The 12,183-nt window shown below is 44.6% G+C and overlaps 1 protein-coding gene across 1 annotated transcript in view; it reads left to right on the top strand.

The window, feature by feature from the left end:
- Positions 1-1,606: 1,606 nt before the first annotated feature.
- Positions 1,607-12,183, top strand: part of cacng5a (calcium channel, voltage-dependent, gamma subunit 5a) — a 26,150-nt gene continuing 15,573 nt past the window's right edge. Inside the window, exon 1 of the mRNA XM_016486588.1 lies at positions 1,607-1,843. The gene's annotated coding sequence lies outside the window, so the exon portion shown is untranslated. The remainder of the gene's footprint in view (positions 1,844-12,183) is intronic.

Here is a 12,183-nt window from a genome sequence, read left to right as displayed (position 1 = left end):
AGTGAATGACAGAATGGGGTGAACTAATCTTTAAAATGTGCCGTTTCTGCTTCTGTAGTATATTCAAAGTCTATCTATTGCAATCAATTTTAATTAATTCTTTATTATTTTTGACACCCAAATTACAAAAACAAGGTGGAATTACCTTTTCCCAATTAGTCAGCCATTCATGTTTGTTCCGGTACTATTAAGTTTTGTGTTTGTTGAAGAGAAGAGCAAGAACTTTGCTCCTCGTTTTATCATAATATTTTTTCATTACTTTGTGTTCTTAATGTGTAGATTAGTTAGTACATCACTCTGTTGTCCTTTTGCTTTGTGTGACTCAGTCCACCTGTTTTATTTTCATCTGTTGAGTTTTTCATTTAGAGGACAAAATCAACAGAATGCCTTACTTTGCTCTCTTTCTGTCTCTCAAATAGCAAGGTCCTGAATTAAACCCAAAGCACTATCTCTGTTCTTACATACTAATATTGATCCATAACGTATAAATAAACCAAGTAATATGTTGTATTTTGTAGCAGTGTATGTTAGCCCTGCCTTTGTTGTCTTAACAGATTATATGCTTTTTCCATGCAATCCTTGTTGCCATTTATACCTAATGTATGATATTGCAAATAAAGAAGGGAAAATTAAACTCGGTCTGTAGATGTCCCTTCTTGAAGATTAAGTTGACACTGACTGTGGTGATCTGTTATGGTGTCTCATGCACCAGAGCAGGGTGCAGATAAAATTTTAATGCTAAGAGAGTCAAAAGAAGCATAAAATGGTCATTCTGAATATTTTATCCAGAAGCTCAGGACATTGTCAGTCATCTTACCAGAACATTTCCAACGGGAGTTTTTCCCTTGAGACATCACAGAAGAATAGTTTAATGTAGGCCTACTGTTAACACTCAGTCAAAATTCCACACTGCTATGGATTAAAATTAAAACTGCAAACAAGTTTTGTATGTGTGTCTGCTTATCCGCTGTCAGAAGCATCTATGTTTGGGGTCTTTTACTTCTCGGTAATCCAGTTATTCCTAGTAAAGCAGGACACTCATCTCCGCACAGACCATCTAAACCTCAACATCCATAATAAAGTCCCAAGTGGTGCATCCATGGACCATTTACGTCCGTGTTGCATTCATCCATTTACGCGAAAGAAAACGAGGCTGTGAGGGATACATTCTTTACAATGGCATGCACTGCCTATAAAGGTCCTAGATTCCGTAATTTCCGCAACTTTAAAACAGAACAGTTGTCATGTTGTTAACAACAGTACAATCCACTAAACGCATTGTAGTTCAATCCCTTGCAGACTCGTTTTCATTCCTGTCTAAAGTATAAACTGAAGGTTTCAGATTTACCCGACCTTAAACATCCAGCTCATAAAAAAATTTATGTCGGTTAAATTTGTTGTTTTATATGTCGGTCTGACAACCCCGTAAAATGGAACTTGGCCAGAATGCCGCGAAGCGTTCCAAACTTTATGGCTTTAGTCAGCCTCTGCAACGATAACACATTACCCCAAATACAACATCCATAACAGTAGTGACACAGCAAACAATCATCTATCTAAAACCAATAAAACAAGAGCAATGACACTAGGCTACGCATACAAACAGTCGTTGTGTCGTTGTCGGTCCGTGACCCGTCAGTGACGTGCAGAGAGAGGGAGAGAGATGTTAGAGCATCACAAACATTAAGCCCAACATGATGTGAGACGCTTCTCACCCTAAACATGTGTGAAGGGTTTTAGAGGTTCGACTTCAGCAAACCTCTCTGCAATTAGATAAAGGCTGTTGAACATTTGCGTGAGAAGAACTGAAGAACGCGCGCGACAAAGGCACGTCTCAGCGCAGGTATGTGGAACTACTCTGTTGTGTGCGTTGTGTATTATAGCATTGGTTAATATTGGAGTTCGTGTGCAGATTTAGTGCTGTAACATTTCATAAGACTCGTTCAGATACCACTAAACATCATTGTTATCCACATTTTCTTGTTTAAATTCTCACTGTATCAGAAACTTTTTTCCATGGATTTTATTTGCTGCATGATTTTGTCAATGAACGCAAATGGTGGAGAAGTTGGATTATTGACGTTCTGTGCGATGTCTGAAACAGTGTGTCTCTTGAAGCCATAGTACAAAACATATAACGGGTCCTTGAAGACAAACAACACCTTGTCGAGCAGCCAGACTAATAAATACAACAAATAAACGTTAAATAGTTTACTGTCAATACAGGGAGAATTTGATTATTTAATTTTATTACTTATATTTTGTAATTAAAATAAGTATAAAGTATGTTATAGAAAAATATACGCACAGTACACTGAAGAGAGAATTAATGATGGCTGCCACAGCCCACAGTGAATGCTGTCGTTGAAAGGGGGTTCACAGCTTCAGTACCAAGGACAGTTTCTCTCTCTCTCTAGGAGCCTCTGAAGTGAGCTAATAGTTAGCTGTCATTCTGAATTTCGCTGCGTGGATTTTCACACAATGGCGGTGCTCCAAGTTTTTCAGGCACAGCTCCTGAAATCCCTGGATGAGGGTGGAGCGGATCCCGAGGCCTTTAAGGATCTTCGCGTGGCGACGGATTTCGCACAAAAAAGGCCACGAAGAAGACAGCCCAGGCGATTAGGCTAAGCATGGGCTACATGGTGGTGCTCCACCGTCATCTGTGGCTGACGCTCACGGAGCTGAAAGATGCGGACAGGAAGGCGCTACTCAGCGCTTCTTTATCTCCCTCCGGTCTTTTTGGAGACACTGTGGAGGCTAGCGCGGAGCGTTTCTCTAAAGCACAGAAATGCTCCAAAGCAATGAGTCACTTCCTGCCGTGCCGGGCTGCTACTCCCCCAGCACGGAGTAGATCATCGTCCGCTTCCAACCGGCCATCGAAGTGGGCTTCTGCTTTATCGGCGCCGGATCCGGAGCCTGCTGCTCACACCAAAACTCTGTGGAAGAGGGCACCGAAGGCGCAACACGGCTTCAAGAAACCGCCCCAGGGGCGCTCCTTTGTTGGCGCAAAAGCCTCGTTCCTGACGGGAGAGTAAGGAGGAGGAGTTCACCGAGCGGCGGGCCTGCCGTGAAGCGTCTGAAACGTTCTCACGAAGTCCCCTTGGCGGTTGCAGTCGGCTGCGAGAATGTTTATGTTGTGACTGTTCAGAATGCAATAAAATCTGTTACACCCTCACAAAAAGATTATTTTTCTTCTCCTCTAGTGATAGCAGTTTCTCACACTCGGCGCTCGGCCAGGGAGCTGGTAATAAAGTCGGGCTCGCAGCTCCTCTGGGTAACCGGCGATGCTCACGCCCATGTATTAAGTATCGGACCTCCGCCGCCGCGGCTCGCTCTCGACACTTCGCATATACACACGTCTGTGTCACTCAGACATTCAGGGGAGGGCTCGCGCTTCCCGTTAATAGGCAATGCACGACCTAAGCTACCATACAGCGCTCCCATTTGTCCCGTGTGTTTTCTGAACGCATCCCCGGCATACAGCGGTGTTGCTCAGAATACAGAGGGTGAGGTGCTCCGCCCGTTGTGCCATTTTGCGAACGCATGGCGGTCCATCCCAGGGCATTTCGGATTGGGTGCGGAACGTTATAGAGAACGGCTACACGCTTCAGTTTTGGCGCAGACCACCAAAACATCAAGGGCGTGGTCATGTCGACAGTACCGGCATGCAACAAGTCGGTGCTGAGGTAAGAGATTCTCAACCTCCTCGCAAAACGCGAGATAGAAGTCATCCTGCCAAACGAGAGAGCGGGTTCTACAGCCGCTACTTTGTCATTCCAAAGAAAGTTGGCGGTCTCTGTCCGATCCTAGACCTGTGACCCATCAACCGTGCATTATACAAACACGCTTTCAAAATGACAATGCTGAAACAGATCCTCGTGCAGATTCGGCCCGATGATTGGTTTATTTCAGTGGACCTGATGGACGCATATTTTCATATCCAGATCACCCCTCGACACAGGCGCTTTCTGAGATTTGCATTCGAAGGCAAAGCATATCAGTTCACGGTGATGCCGTTCGGGCTGGCGCCGCGCACGTTTACGAAATGTGTGGATGCAGCGCTTTCCCCTCTGAGAGCGAGCGGAATACGCATCTTGAATTATTTGGATGATTGACTGGTTTTGGCCCATTCGGAGGATGTGCGCAACAGCCACTAAAGCGCTCTGTTAAGTTCATCTGGAGAGTTTAGGTCTCTGCGTGAACATACAAAAGAGCGTGTTATGCCCCAACCAGTCAATCACATATCTGGGGGTGCAATTGAACTCAGTCTCGATGAGAGCACGTCTGGGTCAGGAGCGCATACGAGATTTAATGTCCGCTCTGAATACTTTCAGTCTGGGACGTCCCGTGGCACTGAAAGAATATCAGAGGCTCTTGGGACAGATGGCAGCGGCCGTGTCTGTGTGCCACCTCGGCCTGCTCTATATGCGCCCCCTCCAGATATGGCTGAAAACACAGGTACCGAGAAGGGCTTGGAAAACTGGCCGTGCCTGTGTTGTGGTCACTCGCGGGTGCTTGAATGCGCTGAAACCATGGCGAAACCCTGACCTGTACCACACATCATGCAGCAGAAGGTGGTCACGACAGACGCGTCAACGGGGGGCTTATTGCGATGGCGTACCGGCATTGGGCTACTGGACGGAGTCGGAGAAAAAGTGGCACATAAATCGCCTCGAACTGAGAGCGGTCTTTTTGGCTCTTCTGAGTTTCATCACACAAGTCCGGGAGCATCACGTGTTGATTCGGTGATGTCAAACATAAACCGCCAGTACACTCGAGAGCCCTTTACGAACAGGCAGCATGCCTTTTACTGTGGGCCGATCGTCATCTGCTCTCCATTTGGGCAGCGCATGTCCCGGGCTGCCTGAACAGCGGCACGGATATGCTATCGAAGGACGGGATTCCTCACGGAGAGGACTGAATTGTCCTCTGTTCTTCTCTCTGTCACGCTCACCCCTGGGCGGGGAGCACTCACGATGCCGTGGCTGAAGGCCCACAGGTCACAGGTGCTGCACAAAATCAGAGAGGAGAGAGCATCGGTGTTATTAATCGCTCCGTACTGGCCGAACAGGCTATGGTTTCCCGATCTGCTGGAGATATTAATGGCTCCCCCGTGGCTGATCCCGCTGAGACGGGACCTACTATCTCAGGCGGGCGGCTCGATATGGCACCCCAACGGTGAAAACTTCATGTGTGGATGGTGTGCGGGAACTGGTAAACTCTGACTCATTGTCTCGCCGCGTGATGGACACGATTACAGAGGCGCGAGCCCCTTCTACTAGTCGCCTGCATGCTCTTAAATGGGCAGTGTTTGTTAAATGGTGTGAATCGAATGGTCGTGACCCGGAGAGCTGTCTTGTGTCTGACATTCTGGATTTTTAGCAACAGCAGCTGGATGGCGGCAGTATGCCTTCCACTCCTAAGGTTTATGTTGCAGCTATCTCAGCATTTCACGCCACTATCGACGGGCGCTCGGTGGGTAGACACGATCTGGTGATCAGAATTTTGAGAGGTGCGAGACGGCTAAGACCCTCTCGTCCTCCCACTGTGCCATCCTGGGATCTGGCTCTGGTGCTGGGGGTGCTGGCTCTTCTGCCCTTCTGCCCTTCGAGCCACTTCTGTCTGCCGGATTGAGAGAGCTATCGCTTAAAACCGCACTGTTGCTCGCCCTTGCTTCGGTCAAGTGCGTGGGGGGATTTACAAGCATTCTCTGTAAATGCTGACTGCATGCAGTTTGGACCAGGTGATTGTAACGTTACGCTCAAGCCAAGATTGGGCTATGTGCCTAAATCACTCTCGACACCATTCAGAGCGCAAGTGGTGATGCTTTCTGCTTTCACTCCAGAGTCAGCGACCTCATCGGATGCCGCCCCTCATCAGGTGCTATATCCGGTGCAGGCTCTGCGAGTTTACGTCGACCGCACGGCTCAGTTTCGGCAATCTGAGCAGCTGTTTGTGTGCTTTGGAGGCGGCACCAAGAGGCAGCCGGTCTCCAAACAACAACTATCACATTGGGTGGTAGATGCCATTGCCTTGGCCTATTCTAGCAAGGGTATGGAATGTCCTATGGAATGGAGGGCAATTGCCTCCTCGTGGGCGTGGACTAAGGGTGTTTTTATCAAAGACAGTTTGAAGACTGGATGGTCTTCGCAGAATACCGTCACCAGATTCTACAATTTGGACATGTGGTCCTTAGCCTCACATGTCCTGTCGGGGAGTACGACCAATGATTCCACCTGCAACTGCTAGCCGCTGACTATGCAGGTGGTTTCGACTAGGTCGTATAGGTAGAAATCGGGGGCGGGGCCATTGCCGTACCCAGACTGCAGTGCTCCCCTTCGTACCAGTGGAGCGAGCCTCGTGATATTCAGTGTTATCGTGTCTGCGCTGTCACGCTGTGTTACGGCATAGGATGGGAGGGATACAAGCCAGTGGTCTCTGTCCTCGCTATGTGCACTGGCTCGCCTATGACTTCGTGTGGTTGGTACTGGTACCGGCTGCTGCCGCTCACTAAGTGTGTATACTATTATTATTGTGCCCGGCCTCACTGCTCACATGCCACGTTGCATTGTTATATTACATACTTATATATGCATGCATTTTGAGGTGACTGGCAACGTCCTAATCTTTTTTAAGGCGACGGCGCAGCACATCTCTCAACAAGAAGACCTGCTTCTGGACTTCATGGATTCTGAATAACCTGATTGGATCCCTGAGCGGGAATCTACATCCAATTTCCTTGGAGCATGTCGTAAGGTCGTCTATGATTGGTTGGGGATTATTCTATGTGCTTTGCAAGAACTGTTCATGTTTGCTCCGCCAAGGCTTGAGGTTTTTTCTTCGCTGTTCCCACGGCGTTGTTCTATACAGTTCCCAAAAGCGTTAGCTTCTGACACCATGTCGAGAGACCGTTCTCAAGAGGGAACGTCTCCGGTTACTGTCGTAACCTCGGTTCCCTGAGAGACGGGAACGAGACATGGCGTAGGCTGCCGTGTTCACTACTCAGGTCTGCTGTGCTGTTGATTCAGTCGGAAGATTCTGAGCTTATGCCGCCAAGACAGCACATTATATAGCAGTGGGGCTCCGCCCCTATTTGCCGTCTTGGCTGGCATTGGCCAGTGAGAGTTGCAACTTCACTGGCGTTGTGCAATAAGATTTCAGGTAGGTTTAGGAAGGAAGGGAGTCCCCAAAAGCGTCAGCTTCCGACGCCATGTCTCGTTCCCGTCTCTCAGGGAACCGAGGTTACGACAGTAACTGGAGACGTTTTATGTTTTGGAAACTTCAGTTCAGTTTTTCAATACAAGTTTGTTTGTATAACATTTTTACACAGATACAAAACAGCTACACAGAAAATGCACAGTTACAGTCAGGACATTTTTTGTTACTGGTCACTCAGAGATGAGTATGTCAAAGTAACTTCCATATGGCAGTAAAGTACATCTATAACATTTAGATAATACAGGTTATATGGTTAGTAAACATCATGTATTTAATTAAGCAGACATAATGAACATATTAGACAATGATTACAGCTTGTGGTCATAATGGTCACAAGATAACACTTTACAAAGATTCCATTAACTAACAATGAGCAACACATTTTATAATGTAGCCTGTAGTAGAGCTCTACTGCAGGCTACATTATATAAAAATTAATAAATAGCCTCTTTGTTAACGATCTGTTCATCACCTACTCTGTGACTTTCTTACTTCCTGTTGAGTTTTTTTTTTTCTTTGCTTGTGACAAACAAACTAATTAAAATTTGGTCAACTAAGCCTCTTCTCATTAACTAGGGCTGCCCCTTAACTCTTTTAAGGGGCAGCCCTAAAGAAAAGTATTAAGATCAGATGACACGACCTATAAAAACAAATTTTGTTTGTTCGTGTTATGCTGGGTATGAAAGTGAGACGAGATGGATCCAAATGCAAGCAGACTTTAATAACAAGATGGAAAAACAAACATGAGTAAATCACAGAACAATGAGCAACACATTTTTTTTTTACAATATTTATTCATCCTTGTTAACATTAGTTACTAAAAATTCCAAGAGTGCTGATATTTCATCAATATCAGCACTAGGACTTTTGTAGCACTCTGCTTCTCTCTGTGAGTTCTAGACAAGCTGTCAGTCTGTGTGTCAGAGGTTTAGAATCTTTCAGTGACTTTAGTGCAGGTTATGGTAACAACAAGTGAGTGTCTGTATAAGTTTATTTTAAGGTGTCCTTGTTACACGTTACATGTACTTACTATTATAATAGCAATAAATTTTACATGCAAGTAACCCTAAGCTAAACCTTAATCCTAACCCTAACCATATAGTAAGTACATGTAGTTAATTAATATTACTCATTACTCAATTCGAGTCATGGGTCGTGGACTTTTCCCGATCCTGTCCCCCCTCTCTCTCTCCCACTTCGCTATTCTAATACAACGGAAAAAATGCCAAAAATAAATCAAGATTCATTCAGGACCAAAATTATTCAAACGTACAACCTTACAATGATTGCTCAGCAGAGAAGCAATGTATCCAAGGTAATTTATTTATTTATTTGTTTTTGTGTGTGTGTGTGTGTGTGTGTGTGTGTGTGTGTGTTTTACAGACATTTTAGGTAAACATCCATGCTTTTGTCAGTTTTTGTTTTAGGCTGAAAAAATATTTTATATCACACATTTTCAGGAATACAGTATCTGATAGTAATATGTTAATATAATATGGAACACAAGCAGGACAGAGACCATCTCTTGTCTAATGTCTTAATGTCTTCTCCTGTTCCAAAGCAACAGACACTTGTAAAAGGGCAGAACTGCAAATTGTATCTTCTGCATGTGCAAGACTTTAAGGTTATATTTGATATTGCGCTGCCAGAGAATCATGTACCTCTCTCTCATTCGGCATGAATCCAAATGTTTCCATGGTTGCAGTGTAACTTTTAATTGCTATTATTTATTTTGTAAGCAAAGCTTTGTACCAAACATCTTTCATAATATTCACCTAAATCAGCATTCTCATACAAAAAAAAAAAAAAATGGTTGCACTAACATATGTGGTACTTGGCCAGGGGCGGTTGTCAAATTGACTAGCACAGCTCTTCTACAGGCTACATTATATGAAAATGAATAAATAGCCTATTTGTTAATGATCTGTCCATCACGTACTCTGTGACTTTGTTACTTCCTCTTGAGTGTTATTTATTTATTTATTTTTATTATTATTTTTTTTTTTTGCTTGTGACCAACCAACTAATTAAAATTTGGTTGACTAAGCCTCTTCTTATCAACTAGGTCTGCCCCTTAACTATTTTAAGGGGCAGCCCTAAAGAAAATATTAAGATCAGATGACACGACCTATAAAAACAACTTGCATTTGTTCGTGTTATGCTGGGTATGAAAGCGAGACGAGAAGGATCCAAATGCAAGCAGACTTTAATAACAAGATGTAGAAACAAACACGGGTAAATCACAGAATGGGAACAAAGACCAGGGTCATCAACAGTGCGTACGCACAGATTTGTGTGTAATGAGTGCGTAAGAACAGTTTCACGCAAAGTGTGGGATCTACCAACTTGTACTTATACGTAGAAATGTGTGTAAATATAAGCACACCTCTGAGCATGCTTACGCAGAGAATCTAGTGGTAGAATACTGACACTACACATAAAAAGCATTTAAGAGTGTCACAGTATGCATTAAGCAATCCACATATGTCCTGTGTTTCCTTTAATTATAAAACACAATTGATCATTTGTCTGGTTTTAAACAGACAAGTTGCGTAATTGGTGTCAAACCCTATAAAAGACAGCTGTGACAAATGTTTGTCTCAGTACAATGGCTTATCTTGCGTTATTGGAAGACTTGGCAAACAATACACTCCGCAGAGAATGCGTTTTCAAAGACCACGCTGAGAGTGAGAGCACAGAATGGCTTCTCAGTCGGTACAGTTTTCTTTGCCATGATTTTGGTGAGGACACATACATTCACGTGATTTATATGTTGTCAACACATATATGGTTCATTGGAGGCGTTTCCAAATGCAAATGACCATGAACGTGAACGAGCATGTTACTTACGCGCATGTGGGATTTATCAACAATGATTGCTTACTCATGCGTAAGAATTGCGTGCGCACGTTTGATAAATACACATTTTCTTGTACTTAGGCACATTCTAAATTTCATTCATAGGATAAAATATAGAACCTTTTCTACACACTGTTGATAAATGAGGGCCCAGGAAACCAAGATATGAGCTTACACAGGGAAACAACGACTGACCCTGAATCAGGCAAACACAGGGGTATATATGCACAGGGTAACATGAGGGTGGAGCTAATGAATTTATATGACAACAAATGAGGGAAGCTATGGCAACACACAATATAGCACAGGGAACTGAAACAGGAAGAAAGCAAAGAATAGGAATACAATGCAAAATAAGAGTCCTTAAACACAGAGACCAAGACAAGGAACACAGACAGGGATCATGACATACTGTGGTCCCCCCTCAAAGGAGTGGCTTCCAGACGCTCCAAAATGACAAGTCCAGGAGGGAGGTGGAGTCGAGGTGGAGGAGGTGCCAGGGTGGAGCTGGTGACCAGGGCAGAGCGAAAGACCAAGACAGAGCAGCAGGCCAGGGTAGAGCCGGAGGAGCTGGTGACCAAGGCGAAGCTGGAGATCAGGGGTAGCAGGCAGAGCAGGGAGCCAGGGTGGAGATGATGGGACCAAAGGCCCCCACAGTGGAGCAGAAGACCATCAGAGCAGACGGGACAGAAGACACTCACAGTGGAGCAGAAGACCACCACAGCTGAGTGGACAGGACCGAAGACCTTTAAGATGACCACCAGGGTGGAGCTGATGGAACTGAGGACAACCAAGGCTGAGCTGATAGAACTGAGGACCACCAAAGTGGAGTAGACAAAACTGAAGCACCCTTCAGCAGAGCAGACAGAGCAGAGGACCACCATGGCAGAGCTGAAAACCACCACAGTGGATCAGCCATGACAGGGCAGAATGAGAGTTCAGAGACAGCCTCTTTGGCAGGACTGACAGAGTGTTCAGAGACAGGTGTGGCTTCCTCGGGAGAGTCTGGAGTGGACACTGCCAATTCGGGATGTAAGGGAAACAGGTCAATTTAGCTCAAAGGGAATCATTTATGATTTTATAGGGAATTTGGACAGAATCACTGTTTTACGGCTGATCACTGAGTCGGCCAGCGATTAATTGAACGAGCCATATAACATCAATTCTGCAATGGATATTAATATCCAAAGTATAGTGAAAATACTATTTATTAGCACAGTAACAAGATCGGCAGTTTAAGACATTAACTTGTAAGCACAAAACACAGGATACTTCTCTTTTCAATATAAATAAGGCTTTATTAGATAAATCTAAGACATATAAACTAGTCTAACACATAAACACACGCACTCACACATTCACACAAGTTGCAGGAAGAGAGAAAGTGAGGACAGAATGAGTTTAAGAGAATGAAAATGTGAAATCCCAAGTTTACAGCAACATGTGCAATTGCATAGACCTGAACAACCATCAATCACTCAATTAACCCTCGAATTGAGTTCCTCAATGAGGTTAAAATTTATATTAAATGCACCAGTTCAGCTAGAATCTGGAGGTACTTGCCTTGCCTGTGTAGGGGGGTTCCCTTTGTTGTTGTCTTTGTAGAAAAGGGGGTTTCCCAAGGTTGCTGATTGGCTGGATTCCAGGGTTTTTTCCCGGGACATTTCCTTCGAAAATGAAATTTAACCACCGTGTCCTCAGCGGTCTATGGAGACTCCTATGTTCGTTGGTGCATCCCAACACACGGTTTAATGGCTCTTTGGCGCTGACATTGCACCTCCAGCAGCAACAGCAAGAAAACAGTAATGGCGGACTGCTGCTTCTCACTCAGGGCTGTGTATATGCTAATAGGGCAGAGAGCGTCACAAATGGGCGGGACTTTCCCCGAGTATGATGTCATAGTAGTGAGAAATCTGGAACTGCTAGTGTGGAGAGACTGTTTATGATTCATTGGGATTATAAAACAATGAGTGGGTGGATTTTTGCCATTATAGGCTGGTTGTTTTCACACACTGCGGCCACACAACTGTGTTCAAGCACCTTATAAAAGTGATTTTTGCATTCTATGGCACCTTTAACTCAGAACACAAAACTCTCAACGGAAAA

This window comes from Sinocyclocheilus anshuiensis, unplaced genomic scaffold (genome assembly GCF_001515605.1).
Source record: "Sinocyclocheilus anshuiensis isolate Anshui unplaced genomic scaffold, SAMN03320099.WGS_v1.1 scaffold101, whole genome shotgun sequence".
NCBI classification, from domain to species: Eukaryota; Metazoa; Chordata; class Actinopteri; order Cypriniformes; family Cyprinidae; genus Sinocyclocheilus; species Sinocyclocheilus anshuiensis.
The sequence above is the reverse complement of the archived record's forward strand: the minus strand, read 5'-3'. Positions and strand labels throughout refer to the sequence as shown.